The sequence below is a fragment of the Athalia rosae genome, chromosome 2 (assembly GCF_917208135.1).
Source record: "Athalia rosae chromosome 2, iyAthRosa1.1, whole genome shotgun sequence".
In the NCBI taxonomy this organism is placed as follows: Eukaryota; Metazoa; Arthropoda; class Insecta; order Hymenoptera; family Athaliidae; genus Athalia; species Athalia rosae.
Genome location: NC_064027.1, coordinates 19,486,723 through 19,506,103, shown reverse-complemented (window position 1 = coordinate 19,506,103; position 19,381 = coordinate 19,486,723). Strand labels below are relative to the sequence as shown.

Below are 19,381 nucleotides of genomic sequence, written 5' to 3'. Positions count from 1 at the left end.
TGCGAACGAAGGAGGTGGGGGGTCCTGAATATTTTCACTCCTTGTCAAGTTGGCGCCTGTAATTGAGCGCTTACCGTTGAAAGAGTCGTTTCAACGCCGAGCCACCCCTGCGCTCTCTGCTTCGCGGCACCCCTTCCCTATCTCAGTCGCGTACAGGTACGTATAACCAGCGCTCTCCGCAATCTCGTCGAGGTAGGCTCGCGCGTTCCATTCCCATCGCCCGGCGACATTTGCGAGGGCAGCGAGACTCCCTTGGGCCTGAATTAAGCCGCCCGTTGACACAGCTTTTGTTGGTTTTCATATTCTTTCGCGCAACCGAACCCCGCCGCGGCGAACTCCACGGCGTACTACACGGCGGATGTCCTCGTCTCTCGTTTACTCAGACCGCGCTATCCTCCCGCCTCACGCCGAGTGCCGCGTTAAAGTACCTCCGCAATCTATCGAATCAGTCAGCCGCGAAGTACCACGGACATAAGCGCCAAAGACATCCGTTGCGAACAAGCGCAACCTGCTCAACCCGAATCGTTTACATAAAACTCACCGTTCCGACGACGGATTTCGAATGAAATTTTTCCAAGAACGCGAACTCGATGAGATATACCGCGGCAATGAGGAAACGGCGACAATGATTTCGCGTATTTTCAGGCGCGTTAATATCGAATGATCTACGACACCTGCGAACCGCTTCCTCTCCGTCATTTCCCTGGGAACTTTTTTCCCGAGGTCTTTAATATCGCTGACAGTTTTTTCTCGGTCTCTTCATTTTTTCCCCCTCGTCCCTCCCGGACTCCGTTTACCGCGGCGACGCTGACGTTGGGTCACATATTCGTAGCCGACTGAGTGAGCGAAGCGAAAGAAAGGTCCTCGCGTTTTGACGATGTTTGAATTTTTTCAACCTTATTTCAATGCGGCAGCGACACTCCATTTCAGAACCGGCGAGCGGTGCTATTCAGCAAAAAGCTGTGCAGACGACGCTTAAGGCTTACGTAGACAGACCCCGGTGGCGTGAAAAGGATGATCGGAGAGATAACTCACACGGAGAAACGAGTGAAAAGGAGCTTTATGCAGGAGGCTGCAGCGGGGGCTGGTATACCTATGTAGGTACGATCTTGAACGAGTTTCGAGTGCGAATCATTTCATTGACCAGCGCGTAGCCGGGCGAGGTGCTCTTAAACTCAACCCGGGGGTCGAAAGGGCCAAAGCGACTCGGGTTAAAGGTTGCTGCAGGTAGGGTATAACTGTTTTCCGATAGTTTATCGCCATGGCAACCGAAAGTACTTTCTCCGAAGCAGGGAAAACAATTGAATCGGAGGAAACGGACGACAGATTACAGTTGCACCGGAGGTGTAGCATATTTCAATCTATTTTTCATTCCGCAGCGAAGAACACGTGAATAGGAAAATACACACACCGGGTAACCCGTGTCGGACGAACTTACTCGTGTATCTGTACCCGGTGAATTTTAAATCGCACCAGAATCTTTTAGGCGCGCTATTGTTGTCTTCGATGAACGAGAACGTCGAATATTTACGAAGCAAAACAAAGTGGCGTGCATGGAGAGATGAAAATACGCGGATAGTCTAGGAAGTCGGAACAAACCAACCCCATTTGGTTTTTTATATGACTATAGCCATGGATGCGCAGCCCACATTTGGTTTCATTCGTCGTTTCAATTTTTCTTCCGTAATTTTTTTTTCAATTTCAGATCATCGCATTTCATACACATGTTCAGAGTTTTTTTTTTTGTCAATCTACATTTGTGTTATCGCAATTTGAATTTTATGTCTACAGCGTATGGTATCTCCTAACATTGGACGTTTACGCATCTCGATATCACTTTCCTCTCATGCATTCTTCATCCGATCGATATTACATGTACATGCAACATACCACGTCAAACGGGCCAATTGTTCCAAAATATTTTTCAAACATGATAAAACTTTTTTCGACGTCTTGAGGGGCCTCGGAAACCATGCTCGGACCACTTCTTAATTCCAAAAGTCATAGTTTCCAAAAGTTACAATTTATGCTAAAAATTGCGAATTTTTACGTTTCCGCTGTTTTCAATATCTTTGCCCAGGTGGACCCAGCAAAAACCAATTGCCAATATTTATACGTATTCCATAATATTTTTTTCGTCGAAATTATCCATTTTGTTAAAAATAAACTATAGGTACATGACACGCGACATGTTTGGAAAATTTCAATTCCACTATTCTGATAACTATGTCCGTGTTTGGAAATGTTTTCTTGAAAATTATTTTTTTTTTGCGAACCGGGACGAAAATCACTAAAGCGTGTCGATCGAAGTAAGTTGGGAATGAATCCCATCGAGATATCCTTAATTTTTCATATTCCATTGTCAGAGTATAGCGAGACGTTGACGATAACTCGATCAATTTCATACAGGCAGACCAATTCGGCTTTCAGAATCGGATTCCTGAGTCGACTTTCCAGAATATAAGATAATCACAGTTGAATTCTGCCAATTCTTCACATTTCGTAAAAACAAAAAAGTTGCATCAACGGGCGCAGTTCGAACACTATGTTCGTTTTCGATCTGTTTACGAATGCGTCGGCGAAAAAACACGCGGGTGGGCTACGTGTTTACTTAAGCCGGCGCGAAATTACGCGCCACTTCGTCCAGCGAGGCCCTGCGGGGCCCGCGAGATCTCGTTGAAGCCTGTGCAGAATCCCGAAAGCTTCTTCGCCGCAGCCCGCGGTCGGCCCAACAGTTCCGCTAGACTTGTTTTTCGGCGTTCCTTTGTAGCCTTTCCTTTACCCCCCACCAATCAAAAGCGAGTAAAACGTAAGAAACCGGGGGCCAGAACTCGCGGAGGGTCTTCTGGTAAGCTGCAGGCTCCGAACACGGGCGAAAAGGTATTGACTAACGATTCGGGGGGCCGCGAGGTCCGGCCCATCTCTATGCATCACGGATCCCGTCCGTGCGTCGTCGTCCACGCGGTTAGCTTCTATTTCCACGCCGCTCCCACCCCGCGTCACGCTCACGCTATTTCAACCGGCGCGCATCGCACATCGCTTTCCCATTCGAATCGTCCGAAGATTCGATACCGTTAATTAATTTCCCCCATCTATTTTATATCCGTACCACCCGTGCGAATAGCTCGTCGAATTTTCGACGCTCGATGTCCTCGGACCATTGATGGAATGTCGATCGGTCAGCGGCGCCTTAAAACATATCAAGCGTTTCCAACGGGTTGAAATCTTGTCCGACGCGTTGCGGAAATGTAGGAGGCCAGTCGATTAGGAATGCAGGAGTGCGGCAGCGGCTCTCCGTACGATACGGAGTGATTAGTAGCGAGGCAAAAAATTCCGGTCAGAGGGTCAGCGCCGGTATTGCGTCCGAGTGGTTCTTTTGCGGCGTAGCGGGGACGATTGGGTTAAATCGGTTAACGAGACGGAAGATATGTTGACTTCCACGACGCCAGCTGTGGGTATACTCGGGAGGATGATTATTATAGTTTACAACCGAAGAACTGCCCATTGTAGAGCCTGTGGAAGCCGCCGTGTAATTTCCTACCCACTAAAATAGCCATTGTCTCCCATCTCCCTCTCTTTTTTCCGCTCTCGCTCTCGCTTCTTCTCATTTTTCTTCTTCCCTATTCCTATCCTATCCTCTTGTGATACTCGGCAAATAAGGTACAGTTCGGGGGAAAAATCCATTCCACCTTCGCTCCGCGGTGAATTGACGATAAAATTTTAAAACTCGAAGTTTCCAGCGTCGCATCGACGGCCGGGCGGACCGGAATCTTCGCGCGCCGTCTACCCTGTTTGCTCAGTGAAATTACATCCAAATAAACTCGGACCTCTGCGAAATATAAAAGTTGCGCGGCCCGACTACTCTTGGGACATTTCCTGGCCGGCGAATCTATTTGACTTTCCATGGGAAACCTCGTAAAATGTATAATTGGCCAATTACGATAACGAGAATAAAATGCGAACGTAAATAAGGAATGCCTTTCCCGCTGCAACGTCGATAACGATCATTCTTCCCTCGTAGTGCGCACACATCATACGTCGGATACAAAGTAGCTCTGATGTCATATCGCAGTAAGTAAAATATTCGCAGCCCTGTGATTACCGTAAGTCTTTTTCGAACGTCAATGGAAGATCGCGGGGTGTTAAACAAACGTGACATTCGGAATGAAAAAAAAGTCGAACGCCTGAAAAAAAATTGTTCGCCAACTACGACCCCGCCGGTCAAATAAACGAAGGTTTTCGCGCTGCAAGTATATTTTACTCCGTAAAGGTCGTTCCGTCACCTGGTTCGCTCGTCCGCGATACTCCGGTGGCGGCGAATGAAATTTGCTTGGAATCCGAGACGGGGGAGCTCGGCGGAGAAAAAAATTCTTACGGATTTGTTTCCAATCAGAATTTGAAAGACATCAATCATTTTCTTGCAGTTTGTTTGTTGGCTGCATTTCGCGGATGTCTGGCGTTCTTTTGAACCCGACTATACGCCGTGTGTGCGCACATACCTTGCAATATTTATTCTTTATTCCGCGGGTATGGCGAAGTCGTCAGTCAATAAATTGCCGTGGCACGCAAAGCAACCCACAATCTCTATCAGTAGCAAAAAAAAAACTGGTAATTTCATTGATTTATTGTACTTTTTTCACCTCGTTTCTCCTTTTCACCGCGGCGCGGACACCAGCTGGCTTTTTTCCCAGTCAACTCCGCTCCTCCTTCCGTCTCCTCGTGAGGCTGACGATGCGCATTTCGCTCGAACAATTCCAACGTTTGTCCGATTACTTATCTACCGTACGTCCATCGGGTGCAAGCCCGCTGAAACAATAAGGGCGACCGGTAGTCTGATTTATTATCCGCAACCCTATACCTACCGCCAACAGTTAGTTTAACCCGCGTTAGGACCCGGAGCGGGATCATCCGACGAATGAATAAGGAAAGTTAGAATTCCAGAAGTGAGAAGGTTTCGCCTTCCCAAAATACCCCAGACGTTGTACGGACCTTTGTCGAAGTGCAAGGGTGTTACCGGCTTGGTTAGCAGCATCGGCTCTCTCCCCGGTATTTGAGATTGTGTTTGGTGAGGACCTGTATATAAGCTATAGGTAACACGATTCATCGTGGCGTAGGTCAGATTTAAGCGGCCTTTGATATTCAAATCGACCGCGAGACCCGACCGAACGACCACACATGTATCTGCATAGCCCGGCACCTTCCGTACCTCCTACACCGCGAGCAGCTCCGTTCCCAGCCCTCTGAATTATGGAAAAACATTCCGCCGCCGAGGCCCCTGCCTTTTCGAATACCTCAACCGAATCTCGGACGCTGCCACCCATCCTTTCAATTTTGTCCTCTCGTCAAATTAATTAGCAGAATCGGATACGTCCGCGGCTCTGTGTACTCGGCAAAATAATGGAAATTAACAAAGATTCAAACTGGGTGGGGGTGGTTACGTAAGTCTGGAAGGAGAAGGGAGGTTCTCGATATCTCGGAATTTCCAAAAAGGATTGCAGGAATAGTAATAGCGGGATCGTGACTCGAGTTACGGGAGGTATTAACACCGCTCGTAACACGAGTCACGAGCGACGACTCGAGTTACTCAGCGAATCGTCCGAGCAAGTACTAAAACGCAGCGGGAACTTGGCCGAGCGGGGTCAGTTGAGCGGTTGGGAATCTCTCATTAGATGTGAGATTGGTATTCGTAATGAAGTTTTTAGCAGCGTCGTTGGTTGACGCGGATTTTTTTATTTTTCATTATTTTCATTATTTTCATTATTTTCATTATTTTCATTTTCTCTTCAGCTCCGTTCGTCGCCGCGCCTACGTACACGCGACACGAGCGAAGATCCGACGTATGCACAGGTATATACACCCGTAATATAAACCAACACCTCACGCGAGGATGTCCCCCTCCTGGGGAGGGGGGGCGCGGAGCGATTCCTTCCCCCGCCTCGTCCTCGCCGGTGAAACGACTTCGCGCCACACACGCGATGTACTCAAATAGTTTTTAATTTTTCTCCACAATTCGCGTCGTTCGCCGAGCAAACAAATGTGACCGACCCGCCGGCGTGTTTGCCAGGTGTCGGACGTGGGGTCGTTACGATTCACCCGTCAACTTTGATAATCATTTTTTACTACCCACTTCGCCCCTCGCTCACCCGCGGTCGTTGTTATCATTCGGTTACAACCAACCATTGCCAACGTGATTCGCGTTAGCTCGCTTACAATTCCGAAAGATACGGAAGAAAAGACAATCGATGAATTATTCAGGCCCTGAGAGCCAAGTTTATGAATTATTGTCGAACCGACGCGGCGACGCTTCCGTCTCGCTGCGGCACAAAGTACACGCATTCGCAATCAAACAAACGCTCGCTGCCGCATCAGCCCGGGGATACCGGCGGTAATAAGACTATCGCGTCGTTTCGTATTCTCGAGCACCGGAGTCTTCGTCCTTTGAAATTGACACGGCGAAACATCAGAGACTCCTAGACGACTGCTCCGAATTTCCTCGTTACGCGGAGCGCGCGGCTAGACGTATACCGAGTTCGGTCAAGCCGAGCAAAAGTGAATCTCCCCCGTAATCATAGCCGCGCCACATGTCCTCGGTTAATAATCCTCGGTAAATTATATCACCGGGCGATGAAACGGGCGGAAGTGGTTCAAACAGCCGCGTTTAATTTGGATAGACTCGTCGCCGCCGCGGGCTGGAGTTTGCGTCGATGCGCTCCCCTTATACCGTATAGTCACGTTGCGGCTGCATATTCGCGGAACGTTGCGGCGAGCGGAAGTAAGATAGAAAAAAAAGTGAGGAGGAACGAAGAAAAATAATACAAACGGAGGGTAACCGTCGAAAGTTTGCGAGTAGATAAATTGGAAAGAAAGTTCTCCGCCCTCGCGCAGCTGTACAAAGGGTAAGCTCGCAATTGTTATCACGCGAGACAGTGTTCTCTGGTTTGTGGCCGTTTCCTACCCGCTACCGATCGTTATACGTCGGCCCTAGCCGCCGGTATCCATTAAATTTTTCCATTTTCATCTCTACTTCGATTCCCGATCGCTGGAAAAACAGACGAAATAATGGAGCTCGGCTACAGGGAAGCTGACCGGAGTGAATTCGCTGGAAACAGCTTCGAGTGCATTTACTCCGAAATTCACTTTGGATTACATCGGCTGGCTATGGTTGCTCCGCTCCGCGAATCGTTGGAGTTTTCTCTTTCGGTCGTTAGTCGACAAGGTAACTGCGAGTGCAACTTCTAATAGAAACCCGCTAGAGTCCCGCTGGATAGGGGAACGCGAGTGGTCCTGCGGCTTCAGGTGCCTCGAGAAAGGTGCAATATCGCTCCGCGTGTATACGTAACATTGAAATTGAGTAAAAAGCTTCGGCGGTACGCTGAAGTCGGAAGCCAGATGCGCGTACGTTCGCTGCAGGTTACAACCTGTGAACAGCGCCGAATATTCTCGCGTTCGCAACGTCGAGATTGAAAAGAAAAAAAAGAAAAAAAAAAAAAACGCATCGCGCGTCCACGTCGTCCCGTGCGAGAGCCGTTCGAATCGCAGCGGCGTTGCCTCGCGATTAGTCGAGCACCGCGTCAAGTTTCTTTGGACTCGATACATCTCTGATTAACACATCAGCGCGGGTACGCCGACAACCTTTTCGCATCGACTGTATCGCTAATAAGACACAGGTAGTTACCGCCGGCCAACGGGAGTGAGGAAGGGGCGCAGCGGGGCCCAGAAGGGGTGGAGAATAGCCGGAGAAAAAGAGAGGAGGCAGCAGTTGGGCTCGCAACTCGCGCGCGCATCGTATACGGCCGGCCGAGCCACGGACCCCACGGTGGACCACCCGAGTTCTGAGGTGAGCGCCGGTACCCTGTAATCACGGGTACCAGCCGCGAGCCGACAAACTGAACCAAAGGAGATAAAGATAAACAGAGATTCGAGCCTAAGAGTTGATGGAAAGTATAAGAAGTGAACCGGGACCTTGTTAAGTATGATGTGCGACGTCTTTCTACCGCGGACGGACGCGCCTTGGTATTTCCTACCAGACGCGACGCGTACAACCGGAGCCTCCGCGATAGGTAACACTTTTCACGAGTACCGCCTCGCTGCTATGAGCTCGAATCAGACACACGCGGTGGCGAGTATTGGTAGATTTTCGATATCGGCGAAACAGGTGACCAGATCTATGACTATGAGTTGGTCGATAAGCGGCGATAAGAATATCTGAGTGTGAAAAATTGGCGATCGCTTGTCTCGCGTTCCACCGAAACTCCGGCGTATCGTCGCGGTATGATTTCACAAAAACTCTATCTCTAAGTAATCGGGTCATTCACCCGAACTTTGGTGGGTGTGACCGACGGTAAGCGAGACGGGATTTTCGGCATAGGTAATCGGTGAGCGCTGACGATCGTCGTCGTCGTCGTGGTCGTCGTCGTCGTAGGAATGCCCGGCGATCGGGTGCGACGCGGTACAACTCCGATAAGAACGCGCGAGCCGATCGAGTCGACGGCGGCGGGCCAGGCGAGGGTGACGGCGACGGCGGAGACGGAGACGGAGGTGGAGGCAGGTTACGCCTGCGAGCACCACATGGCGCGTCAAGAAGCGGAGATGTTCGCCGGGCAGTCGATCGAAGGTGCAGGTAGGACGTGGACGGTTTGCTCGTCGTACGGTCGGTCGGTCGGTCGGTCGGTCGGTCGGTCGGTCGGTCGGTCGGTCGGTCGGGACCACCGTGCTCGCGACAGGTGCGACTAGCCACCGCGCTCGACGCAGAGGCCAACACCATTATTATGCCCCGCTTGATGTCTCTATTTCGACTGGCTGGTTGCCGGACGCACGGAGCTCGGGGTTCGTTCGGGGGCAGCGGGGGCGACGCGAGTCTAGCAACTACGCGACGAGGGCGAGAACCCCGGAGCTTTCGAACTTCGTTCGAGCGGCGATCGGCGACCACGCGTGTCGTTAAACGCGATAGCGCGCGGGTTGTTCTTCGGTTCGACGGATCGCGTCCGTTCCCGGTTGATCGTGAATTATAGCGCTCTTCGTTATACGTCGGGAGGACCAATCGCGGACCGGGGTGGAAAGTATGTCGGCCTCGTAAAAGGTTAATGAGTTTAAGCAAGATTCTGATGAGACGTCGTTCTTTGCCAAAGCTCGATCGATTCGACGCTTTACACGTTCCAGTTTTCCGATGACCGTGTATATAGCCCCAGCGATAACGGTGTTCAATTATGGACGACCGCGTGGTAAAGGGCTTAGATTATCGGGTTGACAGCTCGCGCTAACACTCTTGGCGATTACGGGATAGGGGGGCGTAACGTGTGCGGGCGTGTATGGGAACGCGGTGTCTACATATTTGTACAGGGCTGACCATTTCGAACGTTCCGCTCGAATATTTTCGCGAACCAAGATAGGTACGTAAGGAAGAATGTTTAAAATTCCAACCGTTCGCCATTTTTCCGAACGTCGATCGATGCTTTTATCCGCCAAAAGTTGTAGCCGATATTAATACAATCCAACGACCTATAAAGATGCTCTCTTATCTACGAAGGTTCGTGATCTCATCGGATAGAATGAAACTAAATGAGATGCAACGACGCGAAATAAAACAGAATAGAATCGCAGTTGGATGAGATAAAATAACGTCGAACCAAATTTATGAAAATTGATGTTTTATTCTAACCGAGTGTCCGGTGACATATTTTTATTTTGGAACATCACGTGTGACTTACTTGAAAAACATCGCACGATATATCAATTCCAAACATCAATTATAATCAGCTCGACTTCACGTTATTTAGTCATTTTCTCTCAGCTTGTTTCATTTGTCCCGATTTATTGAATTTCTCCCCATTTTACCTCGTGTTATTTCCCTCCGCGTTATTTTGTTTCATTTCTCAACTTCTTACGGTTTCAATTTAATTCCGTTTATTTCATTTGATTCATTTTTATTTCATTTCAATCGTTTTCATCACATTTCACGTCGATTCTATCGATCTTATTTCATTTTCTCTCATATGCCAATTCATTCTATTTTATTCCACGATGTAATTTCGTTATATTTCATCTCATTATCACGAACGAATGAAGATAAATACGAATTTCGCAGGTCGTCGGATTTCTATCGATGCGTCTGCTAAAAGAACAAACCGATTCGTATTCGACGAAATGGCGGACGCACATGTAATTCTCAAAAACTTTGGCCTCTGTTTTAAAAGGTAGTCGTCCGTCATCCTCCGTCCCCTGCGATACGGTACAACTTACGTTGGAAATTTTCTTGTCACGCCTGCCGTGGTACGCAAAATAATTCGACCGGAACGTTTAAGGTGGTCCGCCCTGTAGACGGATACTCCGCGCATACCTTTCTAATATACCTGAGTTTAACCGAGGCGTGAAACTCGGAAATTGAGTGAAATTTTCAGCCTCGTCTAGGAAGTGGTGGGTTCGCGGTGCGCCGCGCATAGTGTCCCATAAAACAGGGAAATAGGTTTCTAGGCTCGCGGCAACTATAATTACATAACCAAGCGGTGGTTGAGGACTCGCTCGCTCAAAGTAATACCCGGTAACCCGATCGAATTAACGCCGACCGGGAGGTAAAAATAAACGGGGTAATCCCGACGTTGCACCCCGACGTTAACACGAACCGTCGTTAAATCTCAAAGTGTGCGTTCCGCCTGACGGAAAAAGTTAGAAATCAGATAAAGTTGATATAATCACGCGAACATAACAGAGACTTCAAAAAGGACACCGGAGCGGTGGACGGGGGCCACGAACCCCCTCGGTAAAAGCTACAAAAAGAAAGCGACAAACGGAGCATTCCCGTGCACGAATGTGCGCGACGTGCGACCAAGAGAAGAGAAAAGAAAGCTCTTTGTCGATCGCACTTTTTCTCCGACGATTTTGTCGACCAGAGACCGCGAACGGGATTTGACTTTCGGGGTTGCAGCGACGGCAATGCAGGATTCGATAGCCGGGGCGTCGCCGAAGATATTACCGCCGACGATGTATTTTTTGTGTCGACAGCTTTTTTTTTTCTTTATTCCCTCGAGCTTACGGTCCACTGTCGCGCGTCGCGAAGCCGCGAGCTCGTTCAAAATGTTTTCGGGATAAAAATCATGAATTATGTAAGCAACTCGAAGTGTAAGCTGTCCGAGCATAATCTGAAATATCAACGAAAATGACAAAAAATTCGGGATCCGGTGGACCGTAAGCACATACAATTCCAATTCACCGTATCCAGGGTAGCCGTAAGGTCCCATTCTCCCCGTCATACGACGCGTAAACACCGTTGGGAAACTCGAGAGACAAAGTCCGCAGAGTCCCTACGAAATAGCGGAGGCGAGCGCAACGATTGAATGGGATAACCGACGATAAGTGTACGACGCTGTACCGAGGGAGAGACGACGTTATCGAGAGGGAGAGAAGAGATGGGAGAGGAGAGGAGAGGAAAAAAAAAAAGAAAAACAAAACAAAACAAAACAAAACAAAACAAAAGTCAGGCGAATCGGGAGAGCGGTAACTTTGCTCAACAACTCTTAACCAGCTTAGACGCGCTTCGCTTTCAAGTGGCGTTGGCTGTAGTTTAGAGCAGCTGCTTAAGCGCGTGCTCGTCGGGTCTGGCCAGAAACCGAGGAAGAGGAACGGGAACGGGAACGGGGAAGGAGGGAGGCCGGGCACGAGCCATATGCCGTATTGTGACGGATTTCCCCTCGCTCCCTGGACCGTCGGCTCCTCCACGTCCTGCGCGAGGGTCCCGCCATCCGGGTCCTAAGAAAGGCAGTCGATACATAAAGAGCTCCCCTGATCTCCGGAAGCTGCAGCTTCCAGGTTATTTGATGCCTCTGAAATCCCGCGCCCGGTCCGGTTGTTATTCGCTTTATAACCCGTCGCGCCCCCCCCCCCCCGGCCCCCGTCCTCGCGGCTCGGAGTCAGCCACTATTAAATCAGGAAAATCTAATAACTCGCCTAATCCCATCGCTCGCGCCGCTTCGACGGCACAGGTGTTCATTTTGAATTCTACGTACTCTTCGCCACGGAAAATAAAATTATTCGCGAAGAGAGCCGCACCCGCGCCCGCACCCGCACACGCGTCACGCCGCTATAGTTCCACGCTGATAAATTCGGTAAAGCCGTAATCGGCTTAGGTACCTACCTACCTCCCTACTGAATTTTTCCTCCCGTCCTGCAGGACGTCGCCGCCGAGTCTGGCTCGTTGATTTTGACGTGGATCCGTACGCTCGGCTATAAATTTCGATGAAATTTATTCAAACGACTTTTATCTACCGTCCCAAACGCGTCCGAGGGTTGGCAATGTATGAAGAAGAGCTCAAAAATTATCCACACCCCGCGCCGCCGTCGCGGCTTTACCTCTTTTTTTGTCGCCGAGGCATCGCGACCGACACAGCTATACATACATACATATATGTATATCGGCCGTAAGGCGCATTCGGAGCTTTCGTTATACTCAACGGTATATCCCCACGTTTCGGGTGCGAACGTTTTATCCTCCGCGTACGCGCGTGGATCGAACGGGGATCGTTCGTTGGCGGTACGGGGAATTATATCAATACGCGTGTGTAACGGGGCGGCAATTATCACTCCGAACCGAATGCAGTCTATAACGTCTCAGGGGGATCGCGTGTTGTCTGTGCGCCCCGGTGCGGATCACGGTAAACCGAGTGCGCCTCGGAAACCCAGAAGTTTAGAGGAAACGTCCCGAGCGTCGGGGGGCTCTGACGTTCCGCAGATAGTTTAACGCAGAGATGTCGGGGAGGTTTGGATAATAGAGCCATCCATATCGATGCGTACGCCGCGGGGATGGGGAAATATCTCCTTCTTCCACACCTTTTTCTCTTGTGTGACGTGGATGGAAAATCGATCATTTTTAGCGTGGACTTCGTTACCTCCTCACACTGTGAGGCACCTGATGCATTATACGAATGAAATTTTATCATTAAGCTCGAGTCGTATTATCGGACGTTTGATTCGTTGGAAATGAGCCGAATCTGTCTGTCGTCGGATAAAGTAGAAGCGAAATCGATTCGACGGAATATTCATCGCCATTCGGCCGCAATTCTGACGATGATGGAATACCGGGAGCGTGGTATGCAGGGCGGTACGAGACTCGCGATGTCCGATTCGAAGGAGTCCACTCACGAACCATGAAGTGAGTGAATCGTCGCCTCGCGATGAACGGATCGATCGAAAAATAATCCGATCCGTTAAATTCAGTGCGAAACACGTTCGCGTTTCCCCAGTTTCCAGACGTATACGCGAGGCGAGGCGTCACTCGGCCGAGCTGAAAAATACCCCGAGGAATCGACCGAAGATTGATAACTCTCGGTGTAATAAATGTCTCGGGTGACGAATAGGTGTCGTCCGGATATATTATAAAATATGGCGAAGCCGCTCGCACGTGATTGCCCGATGTGGACGGACAGCAGACGCTTCCAGATTATAGCGACAACGAGCAACGTCGATGCTTCGCCTATTCTACTCATAGTATTTCTACCGCCGATCAATTTATGACCGTCGATCGACGCGTCCTGTCCTCCGATCGTAACGGGTCACGGGCCAGATGGAATATAATAATTGCCGAGCAGAAGAAAACCGTCGCGACGTGACGTGCGGGATCGATTTTTTTCGCAATGATACGCAGTGGCCCAGCCGATGACTAGTCAAAATAGCCAAGCCTGTACAAACTGTGAGGTTTGTCGATAAGGTGAGAATACCACAGGTAGTACTTTTATCTGCAGTGATTCACAATCGCGAGGCCTATCGATATACTCCGCTACTAGGAAGTCTGATATTTGTCATTCGCGATCCCCTCGGATCTGAATATTATTTCAGCTTGTCACAGCACAGATAAGAATTTCACCGCTTCGAATCACACCTACCTTCAATTAACAACGAATTCCGAATACCGTGACTCACGGTCGTCGCTCGAACGCAATCGATTTCCCACGATTGGAGGGACTGCAAAGTCTGAGAAAAATAATACGAGGGAAACGAAAGTTGATGGACGTCAACCCATTTCTGGTATCTTTCCTGTATGGGTAGTCGATAGAAAAAAAATACACACTCACCGGGTATAACCTGATTATTTTATTGGACCCGTGAAACGTGTTTAAACGAAAATTAAGATCTTGAGCGAACCGCTAACGTACAGACATCATTCGTGCCTGATAAAATTATCAATCGCGAGGGTTTTCTCGAGTTTCTTTTTTTTTCGGCCAGAAGAGGATAACTCTACGTACGCGCGGAACGATCTTACAGGAGTGACGGGGAACGGACAGCTACCAGGAGTCGGAGCGAGAGTTAAGAAGAAAAAGAGTAGGCGTGTTTTGACAGTCCCAACAGACGCGTGGCAGCATCTGGGATCATGTGTCTGCGGTCGAGGGGCCACGAGATACCCTTCAAACTCACCTCGAGAAAAGGACCTACGGCGAGTCCCGTCATATACACGCTATACGCTATAAATTATCAATCCTGAATTCCGACGCGCGTTTCGCGAACCCCGCGATAGCTCTCATTGTCAGTAAAACTCGGGACAAAGCGATCATCGACGGGAGGCGTCGGTGGTGCGGGGCTGCCAATTTGCGGAGGGTCCGAAATGCCGAATTCGGAACGCTCGGAGGGGCTAGCCGATTAAGGGAGCAAATTATATTCTTCCAAAAATGGGGAACGCGGCGTGAGGGCACGCGCTCCGAGGCTCATTTGAAAACACGTCAACAGACAGCCTCGGATGCGGAGCACCAGGTGCACCAGCCACAATGCGTCTCTGTTTAGTTGGGGTTCATTCACGAGGCCGGAAGTCGGGAAACGTGCCAGCGTCCTTTCTACCCGAAAGACACGCGCGCGGGTGGATGCGAGGGAGCGGCAGAAAGAGCGACGGGGAAAAATAGAAGTGGGAGAACCGACGGAGATCCGTGCGGAGCGAGTATCACACTCCGTAAGTCGGCACTGCTAGAGAGGAAGTGTTTTCGAAAAATTTTCAACGCCGTCTATGGGCATGTTTAGACGGCATACGCGAGCTACGATATCTCTTCCTCTGGCACGTGGTAAACGAGACGACTATAAATCTGCCACGCGATCTCTAACAACGGCACCGGCGCTGCGACGCGCGCGCCTAGCGAGGGAGGGGTGCCGCCGCGGATCGGGGGCTGCGCAGGGGGGCGAAAATCAGGGTCAGGTAAATTACGGGCCGGCGAGTCCGAGTGTAACGGGGCCAGGTCGGCGCAAGGGGTTGGGGGCGACGGTGCGTCGGTCGCGTGTCCGTAACTCCGGCCCTCCCACGGCTCGGGGTGTCCTCTCTTAAATCTCCAACCCTCGTCGACCTGGTGCCGCCGGGCGCCCGGTGGCCGATCCGAAAATACCTCATCGGAGCTAAACTGTCGCTTCCCTTTCCCTACACGGCTCGATTCCTGCGGAACTGCCGTTTTTCCGGGTCCTCGGGGGATCTCTGGAAGCGCCCCTCGGCGGCGAGGGGCCCCCGAGCGGAGCGTGATCCGCTGCCAAAGCGTCGAACGCCCGTTGGCAAATTGCTACCTTTGTCAATGAAATAAAAGCGAGATATATATCGGCTTTAAAATTGGGTTTCATTCACCGTTCGCCCCGGTACGCCGACCTCACACCCGCCACCGGTAGCCGTAGAAAGGTAGGTATTCGGTTAACGACGGACCCGGCCATTCGGAAGGGCAAACTGACGCGACTGCGTTCAGTTTCGGTCACTTCGTTCGACGGTGCCACTTGCGTTATTATCAGACACGGAGCACACCGGGTTTGCAATTCAAATGAGCAAACGCAAAGCCATCGGATCGCCGATTGAGGAAAAAAGTATCGGACAAAAAGGATTGTTCGTCATCGGGATTCATAGTGGACGCGAACTGCGATACCGATCCGCGATGCTCGAATAGCTACAACGGACAAACGACTAATCGTCTATCGGATTTTTTTCCATGTTCACTTTTTTTGTTTATTATCGATTTAATTGTTTTCAGGCGCGATACGCGAGTGACCAGCTCGATGAAAATTACTACCAATTCGTGATCCACATTTTTTCAACTTACTCTTATTCGAGCGCACAGACTTATTCTTTTCTTTTTTGCCCAGCCTCTAAACTTTATACCCTTTTTTCTGACCACGCGGCAAATGGATTGTCAATTGCTCCGTCCAAGTAATTACAGGTCAAACGATTATCGTATCGCATACCAGATGTAAAACGATAAGAGAACCAAAAACCGTCAGTTTATACTTCTGAATTTATCGATTACCGTTCTCTTACCTCAAAGATTACATTTGCAGCCTCCCCTCTGATATCCTCCGCGAATCGTTCACGTTTTACCCAAAAGCAGATCGGAGCATCCCTGATCCCCTTAAGAAAACTCTACCCACCTCTGTAACCGGAATGTCAATCGTATTCCATCGGTGAAATATGACGAGGGCATCCATTCTTAAAAAGTTAAAATCTAATCCAAACTAAAATCGTGAGATGAGATCCGTTAACCACATCGTAAGGTACGACTGAAACCGATCCAGAAATTACCGATAACCCGATCGAATCGACAGATATCGAGAGATAGTCCTTTTTGGACCCCGAAATCAAAGGGAGTCAAGAACTAAGTATATTCGAGATTTTCGAAGCGCGCGCGCCAAAAGCTTGTAAAATAAAAACAGAGGCGTTATGGTTGAACATTGATATGGTCATCGGGTGCAGGGATGACACTCGGTGAAATTTTCCGCCAATCGTTGTGCCTTCTGCCGGAAAACAGATCAGCCATTTTATTGTTCGTGCAAATTTAAAATCGACGCAGCCAAGTTCGCGGTTCATCAGACCCTCATTAACATTTTGAAGAATCTGTTACACGCCGGGGCTCATAATATTTTTATGCAATAAAGGGAGATGATCGCGAAAGCCTGGCGAAAATCCGTAAAATAAAACTTGGGATTATCGCAGGTAATAATTAACGCTGCAATACGCAGAGAGTTATAACTGGCAGAAGTTGGCCGGGCGTAACATGTTTAACTCTCTCAAATAAACATATCTACATGCATTGTAGATGTAGCTACGGGTATATGCGCACGCGTCTACATTTCCTCGCTAATTCGCAGATTTGAATCTCTTTGATCTAGTTCGTACGGGTATGCGATCCACCTTGTTACCAATGGATTTGTACACCGTTTCAGCGTTGGTCGGTTTGAATCAGTCATCTGACGGACACCGCTGCAGATGATTGCATCCGAAGTCTCGTTTGCGGGTCGGCTCCGACTCTCCGTCTGCTCGTTCACCGATACGCAGGTAAAAACAAGTTAGTCGATCGGAAGTAAGTTACGAACAATCGATTACAGGTGACCTTTTTTTTTATTTTCATCGCCTCGTTCGCGTACGTAAACGTGAAAAATTTAAGCGTTTCGCCGATCGGAGTCACTTTCTTCATCTTCCCTACTTTTATCTCTTCAACCCCTTCTCTCATCCATCTTGATTCCGCCGTCTGCTTCGCACCGGCCACCTTCTCTCAGTTTCCACCACTACCACCGCTCGTTGCATCCTTCGTTCGATTCCGTTCGGATTTTGTCGAAATTCCAAGGTGCACAGGTCCAAGCACATTGTTCACAGAATTAACATACCCGTACGCCACGTGTTTTTTCTAACCTGATTTGTTCGGTTCCAGCGGTGATTTTCACATGTTTATTGCCTTTAGCAATTTGATCGAATCATGAAGTAATTTCATCGGACCACACGGCATTTGAAAATCAATGTTGACCCCTGGTAGCGGCTGATTCAACTTTGACCCCGGCTTGTGTACAACTAATTATTCAACACTGCGCGGCATAAGCGCTAAAACAGACCGGCTATAGCGAATGCGGCGGGGATGACGAATTTCCGAGCTTATACCGTTCCAGGTGAAAATCGAAGGGAATAATGCATTTTCATTCTAACCTGATCATCGAACGAGTGTGTGCGGGACAGCCTGCGCTCCGCTGTATGAGGAGGAGTGAAGTTGACAGTATCCGCGAATATATACCTATCCTGTGTCAACCAATAACCGCATTGATATACCTATAAAGCGGCCAAGTTTTTTCCGACCAAGTTTCTTCTTGGCTTGTAGTTGCGAGATTCGATTTAACTTAGCCTCCGGTGAGCGGAGCAGCTCGAGGCGTATACACAACGTAGGTATACCGTATAAGTCTCGTCATGTGCTACCGGCTCCTGCCACCAACCGACTAAGAGTTCCGCCTGCAAACTATCGCAATTATTCGCAGATATAATTCGAAGATATTGAAAGTGTTTGCCGATAAAACGAGCTCTACATTTCACGGACGGCTGTCCTTGGGCTGATAATTCGAGGACCGGTATCTCGGAATCGGGAATTACACCGCGTATTATGCAGGTATAACGGTAACTAACAATCGGGAACTTTTGTCCGGAAGAATCGGAGTTTTCGTGTAATTCACGGGAGTTCGAAATTCACTCTTCGTCGAGGCGCTCCCACCGGAAACGCGACGCGAGAGGTGGTGCCCCGGCTCGATGCGTGCGCTCGATTCACTCCGTCTGATTTTGGCAGGGAGAAATTCTCGCACGGTTCACCGACGGATGAATTTTTCAATCAGATTACATGAAATTTATCGATTGCGGATCGTCTGGCGTGTCGTTGAGCTCGAGAATTTCTTTCCAAAGTTCACCGGGTCCTTCGCGTGTGTACGCAAGTTTCGAACCCCGGAAAATTCTATAATACAATCCTCCTCGAAGAAGCTCGACCGTTACACGAATTTGTTGGCTCGGTGAAACCGAAAGAAAATGAAATCGACAAATTTGAATTTCAAAAAAAAAAAAAAAGTCCGATTCGTCTTTCTATTTGAAAAAGTTTTAGGGTCACCAGGTTTTTTTCTCATATCGTATACGCTCGCCATAATAGGCTGCAGGATGCTAAACTTCGCCTGCACACCCGAATATCCGGACAAATATTTTTGTTTGCGTACCCACCGCGTAGGGGAAACGCGAGTGGAGTGAATAATAAAATGAATTAGCGAACAGCGGTAAGTGGGATGGAAATTGTGACGAACGGCCGTACGGATGAATTAGAGCTGTCTCTGTTCCCACCTCGTAATCGGGCAATTTCCACGTTCGGGAGGAGAGAAAAAGTTGGCGGTGTTACGTTATCCCGAAAAATCGTCGACCCGTATCCCCTTCTCGTTGGTCGATTACTCTCGTACGAACGCATGTTTGTATTCCTTATAGGCGAACCTAGCAGCAAATACAAGGCGAGAAGAACAAAAGTGCGGTTATACCGTTACAAAATGTTTCTCCCTGTTTTCTTTGAAAATTTTCCAAATTACACCGTCGGAAATCACCCCCAACGATCGGCGTCTCGCCCCGGTGATTTGTCAGAAGCGACTCCGTATCCCT

The 19,381-nt window shown here is 49.2% G+C and overlaps 1 long non-coding RNA gene across 1 annotated transcript in view; it reads right to left on the bottom strand.

Moving 5' to 3' along the window:
- Positions 1–19,381, bottom strand: part of LOC125500027 — a 38,142-nt gene that overhangs the window by 11,507 nt on the left and 7,254 nt on the right. The window contains exon 2 of the long non-coding RNA XR_007277200.1: positions 4,641–4,806. This is a non-coding gene — a long non-coding RNA (uncharacterized LOC125500027). The remainder of the gene's footprint in view (positions 1–4,640; positions 4,807–19,381) is intronic.